The sequence below is a fragment of the Carex rostrata genome, chromosome 5, assembly GCF_964058835.1.
Source record: "Carex rostrata chromosome 5, lpCarRost1.2, whole genome shotgun sequence".
Lineage (NCBI taxonomy): Eukaryota > Viridiplantae > Streptophyta > Magnoliopsida > Poales > Cyperaceae > Carex > Carex rostrata.
In genome coordinates this window covers 12125197-12137665 of record NC_135922.1, presented here as the reverse complement: position 1 = coordinate 12137665, position 12469 = coordinate 12125197, and the positions used below count along the sequence as shown (strand labels likewise).

The window sequence follows — 12469 nt, the reverse complement described above, 5'->3', positions numbered from 1 at the left end:
CAACTCATACAAAAGATGTACTCATGCAGCCACATCAGACAAATCAGAAAAATAGAAATCAACTTGGAGCCTCCGCACACAAAAGACTACACATATACATGCACGGAATAATTCGTGATAAGAATAAACTTCTTTATTCTCGCTTGATTAAAATCACCAAGTTTTTTGGCTAAAAAAATCTTCATAAATAAGCTTATGATGAAGATATTTTATTCCCACAACGAAATAGATTTAAAGAATTGAAATCAGTACAATATATACATAAGAAGCTTTGATTATGTTCATGATGTCGATTTGTATACTTGTCATTTATCGTTCATGATATTTAATTTTTTTAATATCATATTAACAATGTTATGTAAAATTATAGTATATCCTGCATATAATCTATTCTGAACAATAGAAGTAAGAAAGTTTATTTGACTTATTTTACATGAAATAATTAAGTAAATAATTGATATTTTCTCTCCGTGTGAAAGTCGTAGAAACCCGAAAAGGCAAAAGAGAAATTTGTTATACTGAGCAATATATACATAGAGGCTGTGGCTACCTGTAGAGTGGAAAAAACGTGTCGTGCGCCGTCACATTACTAACACGCTGTGATTTTGGTCTCATGCCATGTCATACCGTAACCAAGTGAACAGCGACCCGTGCCGTGCCGTGACTATTCGTGTACCGTGTCCAAACGTAACTGGTCACGTTTCTCACGTTTAACTATTTTTTCATAATTTAAGTTAGTTTATTCAAGATTCACCATTTGATTAAGACCTAACGGTCCTAATTACACGTGACTCGCGTGATTATGTGCCGTGCTGTGCTAGCTGCGACCGGATCTTTCACGTGATGTGCCGTGTCAAATTTTCTACAAGCTGGTCACGATGCGCGAATGGTCACGGCACGGAACAGAAACACGTTCCATGTCGTTTCATGCCGTAACCGTGCCGTTCCGTGATGGAGCCGGCTCCGCTGTGCTATTTTTTCCACTCTAGCTACCATACTACATTTTATATATATTTAATGTGGGGGTTGTTAATGGCATAAGGCAACAATATCAAGGTGCGCCACATTTGATCGTGTTATGAATAGAAACTATTGAGTCATCTCCATATCATTGGATCGGATTCAATAAATCTGATCTTTCTATATTTATTGAAAACGAGATACTCTTTCTATTTTCATACTACTGAATTTAATAATTTCTATATATAAAAAATTTGCATCTGAATTATGAAAAAAAATATGTGATGCAAGTTGCAACGTTTTAGTATGACGATAGGAAAAGTGCTTTTATTTTTTCATATTGGATGTTAACTTTCTATTGATTCATTTAGAACTTTTTAACTATTAGTTTACAAATTTAATAATCTATTGGCATATTAATAAAAAAAATTGTGTATATAAGGGCCAAATTTTTTTTTTGCCCCGGGCCTCAAAATCTTCAGGACCGACTCTGTTTCTCTCTCTCTCACCCACACAAAAACAAAACCCTTTTTAGATTGAGAACTCCACCTCTCACGTTGCTTTCTTTTCGGCCGCCTCCGCCACCCACCTCCATCCCTCCGCCTCCCATCTCTGTCCCTCCACCTCTTCTCCACCTCTTCCTCTTCTCCATCTATTCCTCGTGTCATGTGTGTCCTTTCAAGCTGCGCGAGCCGTTGGAATCCGCAACAATTGTCGGCCCAATCATTGCTCTAACCACGTAGATATGAAGAGATCATCTAAGAGAGGTGATCTAGAGGAGAGAGATAAGGGCGGAGGCGATTTGGAGCATTATTGGGTTGTTTTACAGTATTCACTTTGTGGTTTTAGAATATGCATCTTGTGGCAATCTGGACGAGAGAGATAAGAGCGAGGCGATAGGGAGGAGATATGAGGAGACGATCTGAGAGATGCGATATAGAGGAAAGATGAAAGTGAGGCGATCTAGAGTATTGGTCATTTACAGTATTCACCTTGTAGTTTTACAATATGAATCTTGTGATTTTACAGTATTGATCTTGTGAAAATCTGGATGTAAGAGATGATGGAGAGGTGATCTGGAGAAGATAAGAGGAGACGATCTGGAGAAGAGAGATGACATAGAGGCGATATGGAGTATTAATCTTGTTGTTTTATAGTATTCGTCAAAGCTTACCACTTCCCTATCCCCCACACCACCTCTCCAACGCTATTGCGACGTCCGATCAGATTAGGTATGTTGTTTCTTCTAGTTGTTTCTTTCTATTTAGATATGTCTAGATCGTTCTTTTACATCTATTTATTTTCTTCTATTTATATCTATTTATTTTCTTCTATTTACATCTATTTATATCATTTTTTTACATGTTATATGAATTAAATCGAGGATCATATCTATTGTGATCTTAATTAATCTTTATTATGCAATAGTTTACAAGATCTATGCACTAGTTTTCATATCTTTATTTGTTTTCATATCTTTATTTTACATATCTTGATCAATTCATGCATCTTGTTGAGTTAGTATTATAGCTGTTGCAATTGTTTTACAGGATTCTTGTAATTGTTTTATAAGATTCTTGCACTAGTTATACATGATTCTTGAAATAGTTTTACAAAAAAATTGCAATTATTTCTAATATTTATTTAAATTTTCAGTATTTTTCTAATAGATTTACAGGATCTATACAGTATTTTACATGATATATAACTCAGGTTTAAAGGTTATGTAGAGTATTTTACTGGGTATAATTCATAGTTTTACATGATATATGCATTATTTTACAATATCTATTACTATTGATGTTTAAAGGTTTACATTATATAGTTCATAATTTTACAGAATATAGTTTACAGTTTTACATGATATGTAGATTGTTTTATATAATAGTTCACAGTTTTATAACCTTTTTTATTTTTATTTTTTTGCATGATGATATTTCTAAAGAATGCATTGTTCGAGTGATGAGGCTTCTAACTCATCCAAACAATACTAAACAAAGGGTTATGAAGTAAAAGTTTTTGTATGTTGAATAGTATGCTTGTGTGGAATGTATGAATTTGTATTTAGAATGTTATTGTTTGTTTTTGTTAGTATTTAACAGTGATGTTTTCAATAGTAACAGTTTATGCTTGTGAACAGTTACTAATGTTTAACAATGTAGTTGTTAATAGTTGATTTATTAATGTTTTATAGTTTGCATCTGTTAGTTTTATTGTTTATATATTTTAAATTTATAGTATTGAAGTTTGCAGTGTATTTATCTCAATTTTATAGTGTTTTTTAGATTTTAGATTTATAGTTTCATAGTTTACATCTGTTAGTTTTATAGTTTATATTTGAGAATTTTATAGTATTGAAGTTCTATAGTTTGCATATGTATGTTTTACAGTATCTATAGTGTTAATTTATAGGATATAGATGTATATATAAATATTAATAATTGAAGAAAAAATTAAAACTAATTTTAATTTCGGAAAAAAATTTGATTAAAAAAAAAATTTGATGCAAAAAAACTAATTTTGCATAATTTCCGGGATTATATTGAAAAAACTGCAAGTTTGAGTGGTCCGGTTTTAAAATGTTCTAGAAAGTTTTAAATATGTCATTAATTGTAAGTTAGAGAAGTACACCAAGTGGTCTCGCAGCAAATACAGTTAGTTTGACAAGTTGTGCAAGTTGCAAGAACACAAAGTGGTTCCGTTTGATGTTAGAATTTTAAAGGGTGTTTTATATATGATTCATTATATGAGATTACAGTACATAATTGAAAATTTACAGGATTCACGCAAGTTAAATGACAATTTTTTTTTAAAAAACTATGGATAATTAGTTGTGGACTGTTGTACCCGAAAAAGTTGTCATTTAGAAATAAATAAAAATGGCTAAAATAAGAAGAAATGGAGATGACCATTGACCAATTAAATGGAGCAGGTTTGATGGACTCTTCATAAAAAAAATAACAAAAGCATCAATCCTTCAACAAAAGCATCAATCTTTTTCTGTAGCAATCAATGCAACAGTAAAATGATTGTGCATATAAAAATAAGTCCAAAATGCATAAAGATGTCTTTTCTCTCTTTTTTCTTTGTTATAAAAAGAAATATAATAAGTTTTTTCTCTTTGCTGGTCCAATTCAAGAAAAATGTAATATAAGCACGTTCTTCAAAAAATTATATGAATTTCATCTTTTATTCTTTTCTTTTCTTTTGATCTTTTCTTTTCTCCCTCCCCCGATTATTTTTATAACTTGATTAGAGGTAAAGATGAGTGTAGGGAGCCAGCTGGCATCCTTGGTCATCAGACTCTCATGATCTCTTTATAAAAATGATTAATAAAAGGGAAAAAGTGACTTAATCAAAATATAAACACACAAAGACTGTTTAAAGTTGAGTCAGCTAACATCCTTTGGAATTCTCAATCTAATGACCACTTGGAACGACTTATTTGCAAATAAAGAAAGCAAAACAGTGAGATTATACTGCCAAAATGGCTAATTTTACTGTTTTGGAGGGTTTATTTGCAAATAATGAGAAACTGAGGTTCAAGATGTAAAAATGCAGCAGCTATAACTATCATATGCCATTTACATCCTTTGCCTATGAAGTTTCAATGATCTTGTCCTTTGAAATCAAGTGAGAAGGTATAAAAACATGATTTTCAAACAACCAGGGACTTTCCTATAAATTTCAAAGTTCTGACATGTTTCAAATATGTTAAAAAGATGATTTGATGAATTTTAAGCCTTTTGATCTTCATTTCCCTTGTTGCTGGTAAAAAAACAGTGACTTAAGGCTGTTAAAATGTGTTTAAACCATATACTATACCTCTCTATCATGATTCAGATGTTTGAAAGAGTCCCTGGTGCCAAACCAAGCAAGGACTCAGTACCAAATGGCCATATAAACCTAACTGGTACAATGAAATACTTTGAATGCATAAAATGATCCCTGTTGACAGAATGATTAGTGTAGATCAGTACAGGGGCCAAATTGAAAAATGGACTTCACAGCTAGATAGAGGATTCAAAAATACATGAAATGGACACTAATTTCATATTTTTTGGATTTTTTTACAATTAGTTATGATTTTCTGAAATTCAGCCTTTGAAATATAAAACCAGCAAAAATAACAGTGATGTTCCATGTCTGCCCTTTTGTTTAACCTTCTGTCTGGTCCAGCTAGGTAGCTCCAAAATTTATGAAATTTTACCATAATATAGAGCACTCTATCCTGAGAATTTTCATATAAAGAATACGAAATTTGGCTTAGCAGAACTCTTCTAATTAATTTTTAAAGTTGGTTACCAGCATGGTAACAACAACCATTTACCAGCAAATTCCCCTGTACAAAAACAAATGTTTCATATAGCTCTGGATTGATTTTTACAAAACTGTTTTATGTGCATACAGATCATGACTCAAGGAAGATTTTCATGTGAATAACATAAAATTTGGTGTAGTCAATTGACGGGAATTAATCTCCAAATTTTAGCTGTTCAGAAAAATGCTGCTGAACCATTTGTCAGAAAAATGGACATTTGACCCCTGACAGCTGCATTGCCAGTTTGAGACCCCTAAAAGGGTTGAAATATTAAATAAATTGCATATTCAGAAACTAGACTTCAAACCAAGCAGGATAGACACCAAATTTAAATTAATTGAGTTTGTATTCAGCTCTGAATTTAATTTCAAAGTTAATCAAATAAAAAATATAAAAATACAGCAGCACAAGGACATTTCTACCCCTCTTCAGAAACAAAATCCTTAGAAATATAAATAAATTCTCTAAAATCATAAAAATTGGTATACAAGTTCTTGATATATATATCTTTGATCCTGTAAAACAAAAACTACAACTCATGTACAAAATTCATGAGGAAATGGATCAAAAAGGGGCTGAATATATGCTGAATATATGTTTTCATGCTCCTATGTGACCCAAATTCTGATTCAAACCAAATTGAGACTCCTGTCTTGTCCCAATCCCTTCAGGATGGTCTAATTGTCTCTATCCAGTACTTGAATTAAACTCAAAGCTCCTGTACCAGTCATCGGTACCATTCTGGTACCTGTTCATGATGCAAAGTACTCAATCCGAGCTCAAATGTTAATCAAACTTCGAACTGATGCTTCTAACGTCCTTTGTGTCTCCATGTAACTTCAAATGGTTGTTTGATTGAAGAAAACCACAAGGGAATCGATCAAAATCGAGTCAAGAACTTGTTGGTACCGATAGACACTATAGAAGCCGAGGCCGCCGGCCGCCGATAGTAGGTCGAATGGAATCTTAACGTTAAGACAACCTCAATGGTGCCTTTGGTCAGCGCTGCCATGGCCGGAGTCGGCCGGATTTAGTTTGTCAGATATGAACCCTAGCCCGATATTAGCTTAAGCATGAATTTCAAAGCATGTATATCTCAAAGCAAGGGAATGAATCTGATGGTCTATATTCAAACCAATGAAATCAACGGTTCACTGACAACATGGGGCCCTCTCTATCAGTGATTAAAATGAGTTAAATGGATTAACCCGAGCCTAGGTGTCTCATCTCAATGCCCGTTCAACCAAATCATGTCTGCACTAATCTCAAAGCACAATAATTTAAATCTAAGGCCCAATGCACATCTCAAAGGCCCAAGATCCAAATCTTGAAGGCCCAGCACAAATTAAAGGCTAGAAATAATTAAATAAATCCTTTTTGCATGAAAACCCCTTTGTTGATATAAAACTTGCAGAGAAGCCGTTGGAACTTTACAAATCAGTCCCTGGCAGCATAAAATCCTTTCAAACAAGCCCTTGAAAGCTCAATTTACACTCCTACTCTGTAAAAAGCTCAAATTACAGCCTCAAGTCCCTGAAAACTTGCAAATAGGTCCCTAAAAGTACAAAAATTTTACAAAGAGCCATTTTCAGTCCTTTTTTGCCATATTTCTTTGCAATTAAGTCCAAATCGACTCCAACTAGTCCAAAAGGAATCCAAATTCAATTATCTAAACTTCTTATAGAATTCATTTGTGTATCCATCAAGCCCTGGTGCTTTGTTTGCTGGCAATCCATTTATTGTCTGCAATAGCTCCTCCTAGGTAAGCCTCTGTGTGAGATGGGAAGGCCTCTTTGCCTGACTGTCATATAACACAGTATAATCAAACTGCATCTCCTATCTGTGTTGTGTGCCTATGAGACCCACAAAATGGTTGAAGAAAGCCTTTGCTTTATCTGCATGTTGAAGCAACTACACCTCCCCTTCCATTATGACATCAATATAGTTAGGGGTGTTCATTGGATCCGGTTTATTTGGTTTTTAACCGAATCAAAAAACTTTGGACTAATTGGTTCGGTTTTTCGGTTTAAATGGACCGGTTCGGTTCAATTTTTGATATAGTTTGGGTTTCTTTAATTGGTTAATTCGGTTTATAACTTTTCAAAACTGACTGAACCGAACTGACCGAACTACTTAGTTTTCTTCAATTGGTTTGGTTTTCTTTAGTTGGTCCAGTTTATTTTCCTCTTTAGATCTGTATTGGTTCTCTCTCGATCTACGGACTTCTCTTTTGCTTTTTGAAAAATCTTTTTTTTTGACACTGTTGGTAGAAGCTACCAAACCAAATTGCTTTTTGAAAAATCAATTTGCATGCTTCCCCTAATCTCCGCTCTCTCTCTCTCTCTTTCTCTCCGCTGTATCTATCTCTCTTCGCTCCCTCTCTCACTTTCTGTGCATCTCTTTTATTTTATTTTTCTCTCAATCTCGATCTGTTCTCCTTTTTTTTTTTTCTGTTTTCTCAAATTCTCCCATACTTACGTGTATTTTATTAAAATAAATTTCAAAGCCCAGCTAGAACTCATGGGTCCCGTTCGGCAACATGGATTAAGCGGTGAAGGATTAAGAGCTTAAGGAGCGCTAAGGAGTTCATGTTCGGCAAGAGAAAGATTAAGATAAAAGAAGAATTATATATAAAAAAAAGTCTATTTTATTATATAACAAGAGACAAAGACCAATATACCCTCATCCTAGATTGTTATATAACATTATTGATAACAGTAGTTGATTCATTGTTTGCCATAGTATATTGCATTTATAAATTAAAGACACAAATTTATTATAAAATGGAAAAAAGAACTAAATGTAATTTTTTTTTATGCTTACAAGGCTCGTGCTACAATTACATTTCCGTAATTGGATTTTTTTTTCTAAACCAGCTATTTTTATTAGGGAGAATTTCATCTATCTCCCTCAAAAGTTTCAATATTACGTATTTTTCCCTCCAAAATCGATAATTACATATTTATCCTTTAAAATTATAAAAATTCATCATATTTACCCAATACGTATTTCTCTTCTTAAATTGTACCGACTGTACCATTTACCAGTACTCATATTAAAATGGTACCGACTGTACCATTTACTAGTTCAAGGGGCAAGAGACGGGGTTTCTTTTTTGAAGGTCACTAGCATTTTAATTGATTAAAAAAGTATTTACAAGATTATTTACAACCACACCCCGGTCTCTAAGCTAGAAGTAAAGAAAATACAATTTATTACAAGAATTTCTCCCTAAATAAAGCCATTTGATTTGAAGCCACAGAAGAGTCTTCAGTTATATCATATCTCAAAATGTGCTTCGTCACTGCTGCACCTCCAAGATGGTATCTAGTACCAGTAAGGAATGCATCTTTTATTTGTTAGCTCGTCACATCAAGCTTTGAACAAAGGACTACCACATGATTATGGAAATAAATTTGCTATGATTCTAATGGGGATCGTAGGGTACTACGATTCTAAATCCAACCTTTTATTTGTTTTGAGATTCGTGCATAAAAACAACTACAGAGATTTGTACAACTCAAAAAAAATAAAAGGTTGGATTTAGAATCGTAGGACCCTACATTCCCTTAGGATTATAGCATATTTATTTCCCATGGTTATACCATGCCTTGCGTTCAAAATTGATATTTGTGATTGACATCTGTGTAAGGTGTACTAAATAAGTTGTTCGGACACAGGAAGCAGAATCAGAAAATTTAATTAGATAGTAGGGCAGAAATATAAAATGTGATGAACTGGCATTTTCATCTACAGACATTGATTGGGTCGCTCAAGCCAGCCAATAGTTCGGTGTCCGGGGAACAGCCACTCATCTTTGGTTGCAGCTTCGGCTGAAGTCTATGCTTTCATTTCAGTTCAGTTCCATTCCTTGGTGGATTGCCCAGCCCGCGTCACATCAATGAAATGGGCTTGTCACTCTTTCCATTTAGCAGTTAAAGGAAGACAATCAAAAGCAGTAGTTGAAGTAGTGGGTGGTCCCCCCCTCCTTGCTCTTCTTCTGGGTTCACTCCACCTAACTCTACAACTAACTAAATCCCCTTTTTATCTAGAGAACAACGAGTTAGCATGGAAGCTTAATTTTTCTGATGTACCTCTTTATTTTAGAATGGCTAACCCTATCTTAAGTCCAATCCTTCGAATCAATCTTCCTAATTATTTGACTATTTCTAGTAAAAAATTGTGGCACACTCTAAGAACGGAAAAAACGCGTCAGCTCCAATCCTCTACGCCCAGATCTATGCGCTCGCCACATGCAGCGCCTTTGCAAATGGTTCATTCTTGTATATTTGTGTTTCTATCAACATTTTTGGAATTGCTGCCCAAAGACAACTACGCATGTCCTTGATGCCTCGGAACTAATGGCACCTTACGCACGAGGATGTTTTTTCCAATGGTACATCCACAACTGAAAAAGCTCTTTATATATAAACCCACGAAGAAAAAATAGATTCTAGTAGCGTGTGACTATCCTACTGGTCTAAATGTCATGAGTCTCTAAGAAATGAATTTGGTTACCAGAATTATGATTTTAATACAAATTTTAATCTATTATAATATATTACTGATATGAGTCTATCTTAATTTGCAGAATGGATTCAGAGTACAAAACAAGCAAAGAGTATATTGTAAAATAATATTTTTGAAGAGATGAAAAATAATATATATCCTATATAGAAGTTGGCTACTCTACTTCCATAAGCATATGAGGACATTTTTATAAGTTATTTTTGCGTTTTCGATATTCAAATGATTGATCTCAAGTGCTCAACATGTTTTCCATATTAATGTGTTTGGAAACCAAATTTTACATTTTTTTTTACTTTCAGAATTTTGTGAAACAAGGTTTTTCATTTTTTTTATTATTATTTTTAATATTTTTTATAACTGTTTTGAAAGTTTTTTTAAAAATAGTAAAAAAAAATCTAAAAAATGTAAAATTTGATTTTCAAACACATATTAATATGGAGAACATGTTGAGCACTTTAGATCAACCATTTAGACATTGAAAATGCAAAAATGACTTATAAATATATATCATAATATGCTTATGGGAGTAAAGTAGCCAACCTATATATATTTATATATATAAAGAGAGAGAGATTGGCTAAGATCATAGTGGTATGACCAAGACCTTGGTATCTACCAATTCGTTTTTTAGATTTGTAAAGTTCAAATAGTCGATCAGAAGTGTTTAACATGTTCTCCATATTAAAATGTGCGTGCATGTTAACCAAATTTAAAAAATATTTTAAATAGTAGTTACTAATAAGCACCAACAGAAACTAGACATGAAGCCCGTCTGAGAAGCGCATGGCCAGTATTAATTCCAATTGTTTTAATTTGAAGGATATACAAAAATTAAAGTGAAAGATACAAAGAAAATATGAAATGTTAATTAAGTGTATCATGAGAGATGAATCTAGAACATCATTGTCCAGTGCTTGATCTTTAAGCTGTATACGGACAAAACATGTATATAATATGTACGGTTATTATTTTTTAATTGGGAGCATCTAGCTATCCCCCCGTAACAATCCCCCATTTCATCCCCCAGTCATTAACTACTTTAATAACTACTAACTACCTAGGGGGACCACTTACTATTTGGGGACCACATAATATTTGAAAGATTTTACAACTGGCGCGCGCAAGTATTCATTTGTAATGCATCAAGTATTCATCTATAATACATCAAGTATTCATACCTAACATATCAAGTATTTAAAAAAAAACTGGACACGTTTTTAGAGGTGGGATTTTTTTTCTTCGTTCGATCTAATCAATATGTCTGACGATCGGTGATGAATTTTGTAAATCTAAAACCACGAATGTTTTTTACATAATTTTATCTTTAAACTGAGATCCATGATGATAAACTTTTGAGTTGTTCGTTGTACAAGTATTCATCCTTATCAAGAAAGTATTCATCCTCGTCGTGCAAGTGCAAATATAAAAACTAGACACATTACTTATCCATCTTTTACACGTTTTTAGAGATGAGTTTTTTTCTCCGTTCAATCTAACCAATATTTCTGATGATCTATGAGAAATTTTGCAAATCTAAAACCACGAACGTTTTCTACACAATTTTATATTTCAAATGAGATCCATGATGACATACTTTCGAGTTGTCCGTTGCACAAGTATTCATCTCTTATCGAGAAAGTATTAATCCCCATTGTGTAAGTGGAAATATAAAAACTGGACACATCACTCATCTATTTTTTACACGTTTTTAGAAGTGGTTTTTTTTTTCTCTATTCAATCTAACCAATATTTCTGACGATCTGTGAAGAATTTTGCAAATCTAAAATCAAGAACGTTTTCTACACAATTTTATCTTTCAAATGAGATCCATGATGACATACTTTCGAGTTGTCTGTTGCACAAGTATTAATATCTTGTCACGCAAGTATTCACCCTAAGATATTAAGTATTCATTTAAGCATATTGAAGTATTCATCTCTAAGACATCAAATATTCATTCATATATCTCTATTTTTTTTTTCAAAATTTATTTTTATGTCATTTATTTAATAAGGAGTGGCCTAATTCACCATTAATAAAGTTTTGTTCTTTGCAAAACTCGTTACTTCATGAGGAAGGGGAACATAAACATGAAAATGATTAATTGCATATACATATACAAAATTATTTTCATACTATCGACAGTGACGGATCTGACCCGGTAGAGACGTGCTCTAGTATTCATTCATACACATTGAAGTATTCATTTATACACGTTGAAGTATTCATTTCTGGCACGCATGCTTGATTGGGATGGAGTGACGGATGATCTCCGGCAGAACGTTCGCTGGAGCGGGAGCAACAGGCATAGAGGGAAAAAAAATCGAGGCGAAAGTGTAAGAGGGAGGGAGCTTATTGTATTTATCATTTCGAGGTGGGAGAGGGTGGGAGGTAGGAGAGGGAGGGGAGCTTATCAATGGAAAAACGGAGGCGGAGGAGGAGGTGGGATGCGGAGGTGGGAGAGGGAGGTAGAGGCGGAGGTGAGGTGAGATGTGGGAGGTGAAGGTGAGAGAGGGAGGTGGGAGGCGGAGGTGGGAGAGGGAGGCGGAAGTGGAGGTGGAGGTGAGAGAAGAAGATGAAGGTGAAAAAAGAAAATAGAGGTGAAAGAGAAAGGGAGAAAGAGGAAAGAAATAAAAATTGTTAGAAATAGTAGTTATA

At 33.7% G+C, this 12469-nt stretch overlaps 1 protein-coding gene across 1 annotated transcript in view; it reads right to left on the bottom strand.

Moving 5' to 3' along the window:
- Positions 1-12469, bottom strand: part of LOC144554078 (glucan endo-1,3-beta-glucosidase-like) — a 38773-nt gene that overhangs the window by 11941 nt on the left and 14363 nt on the right. The gene's annotated exons all lie outside the window — the stretch shown is intronic.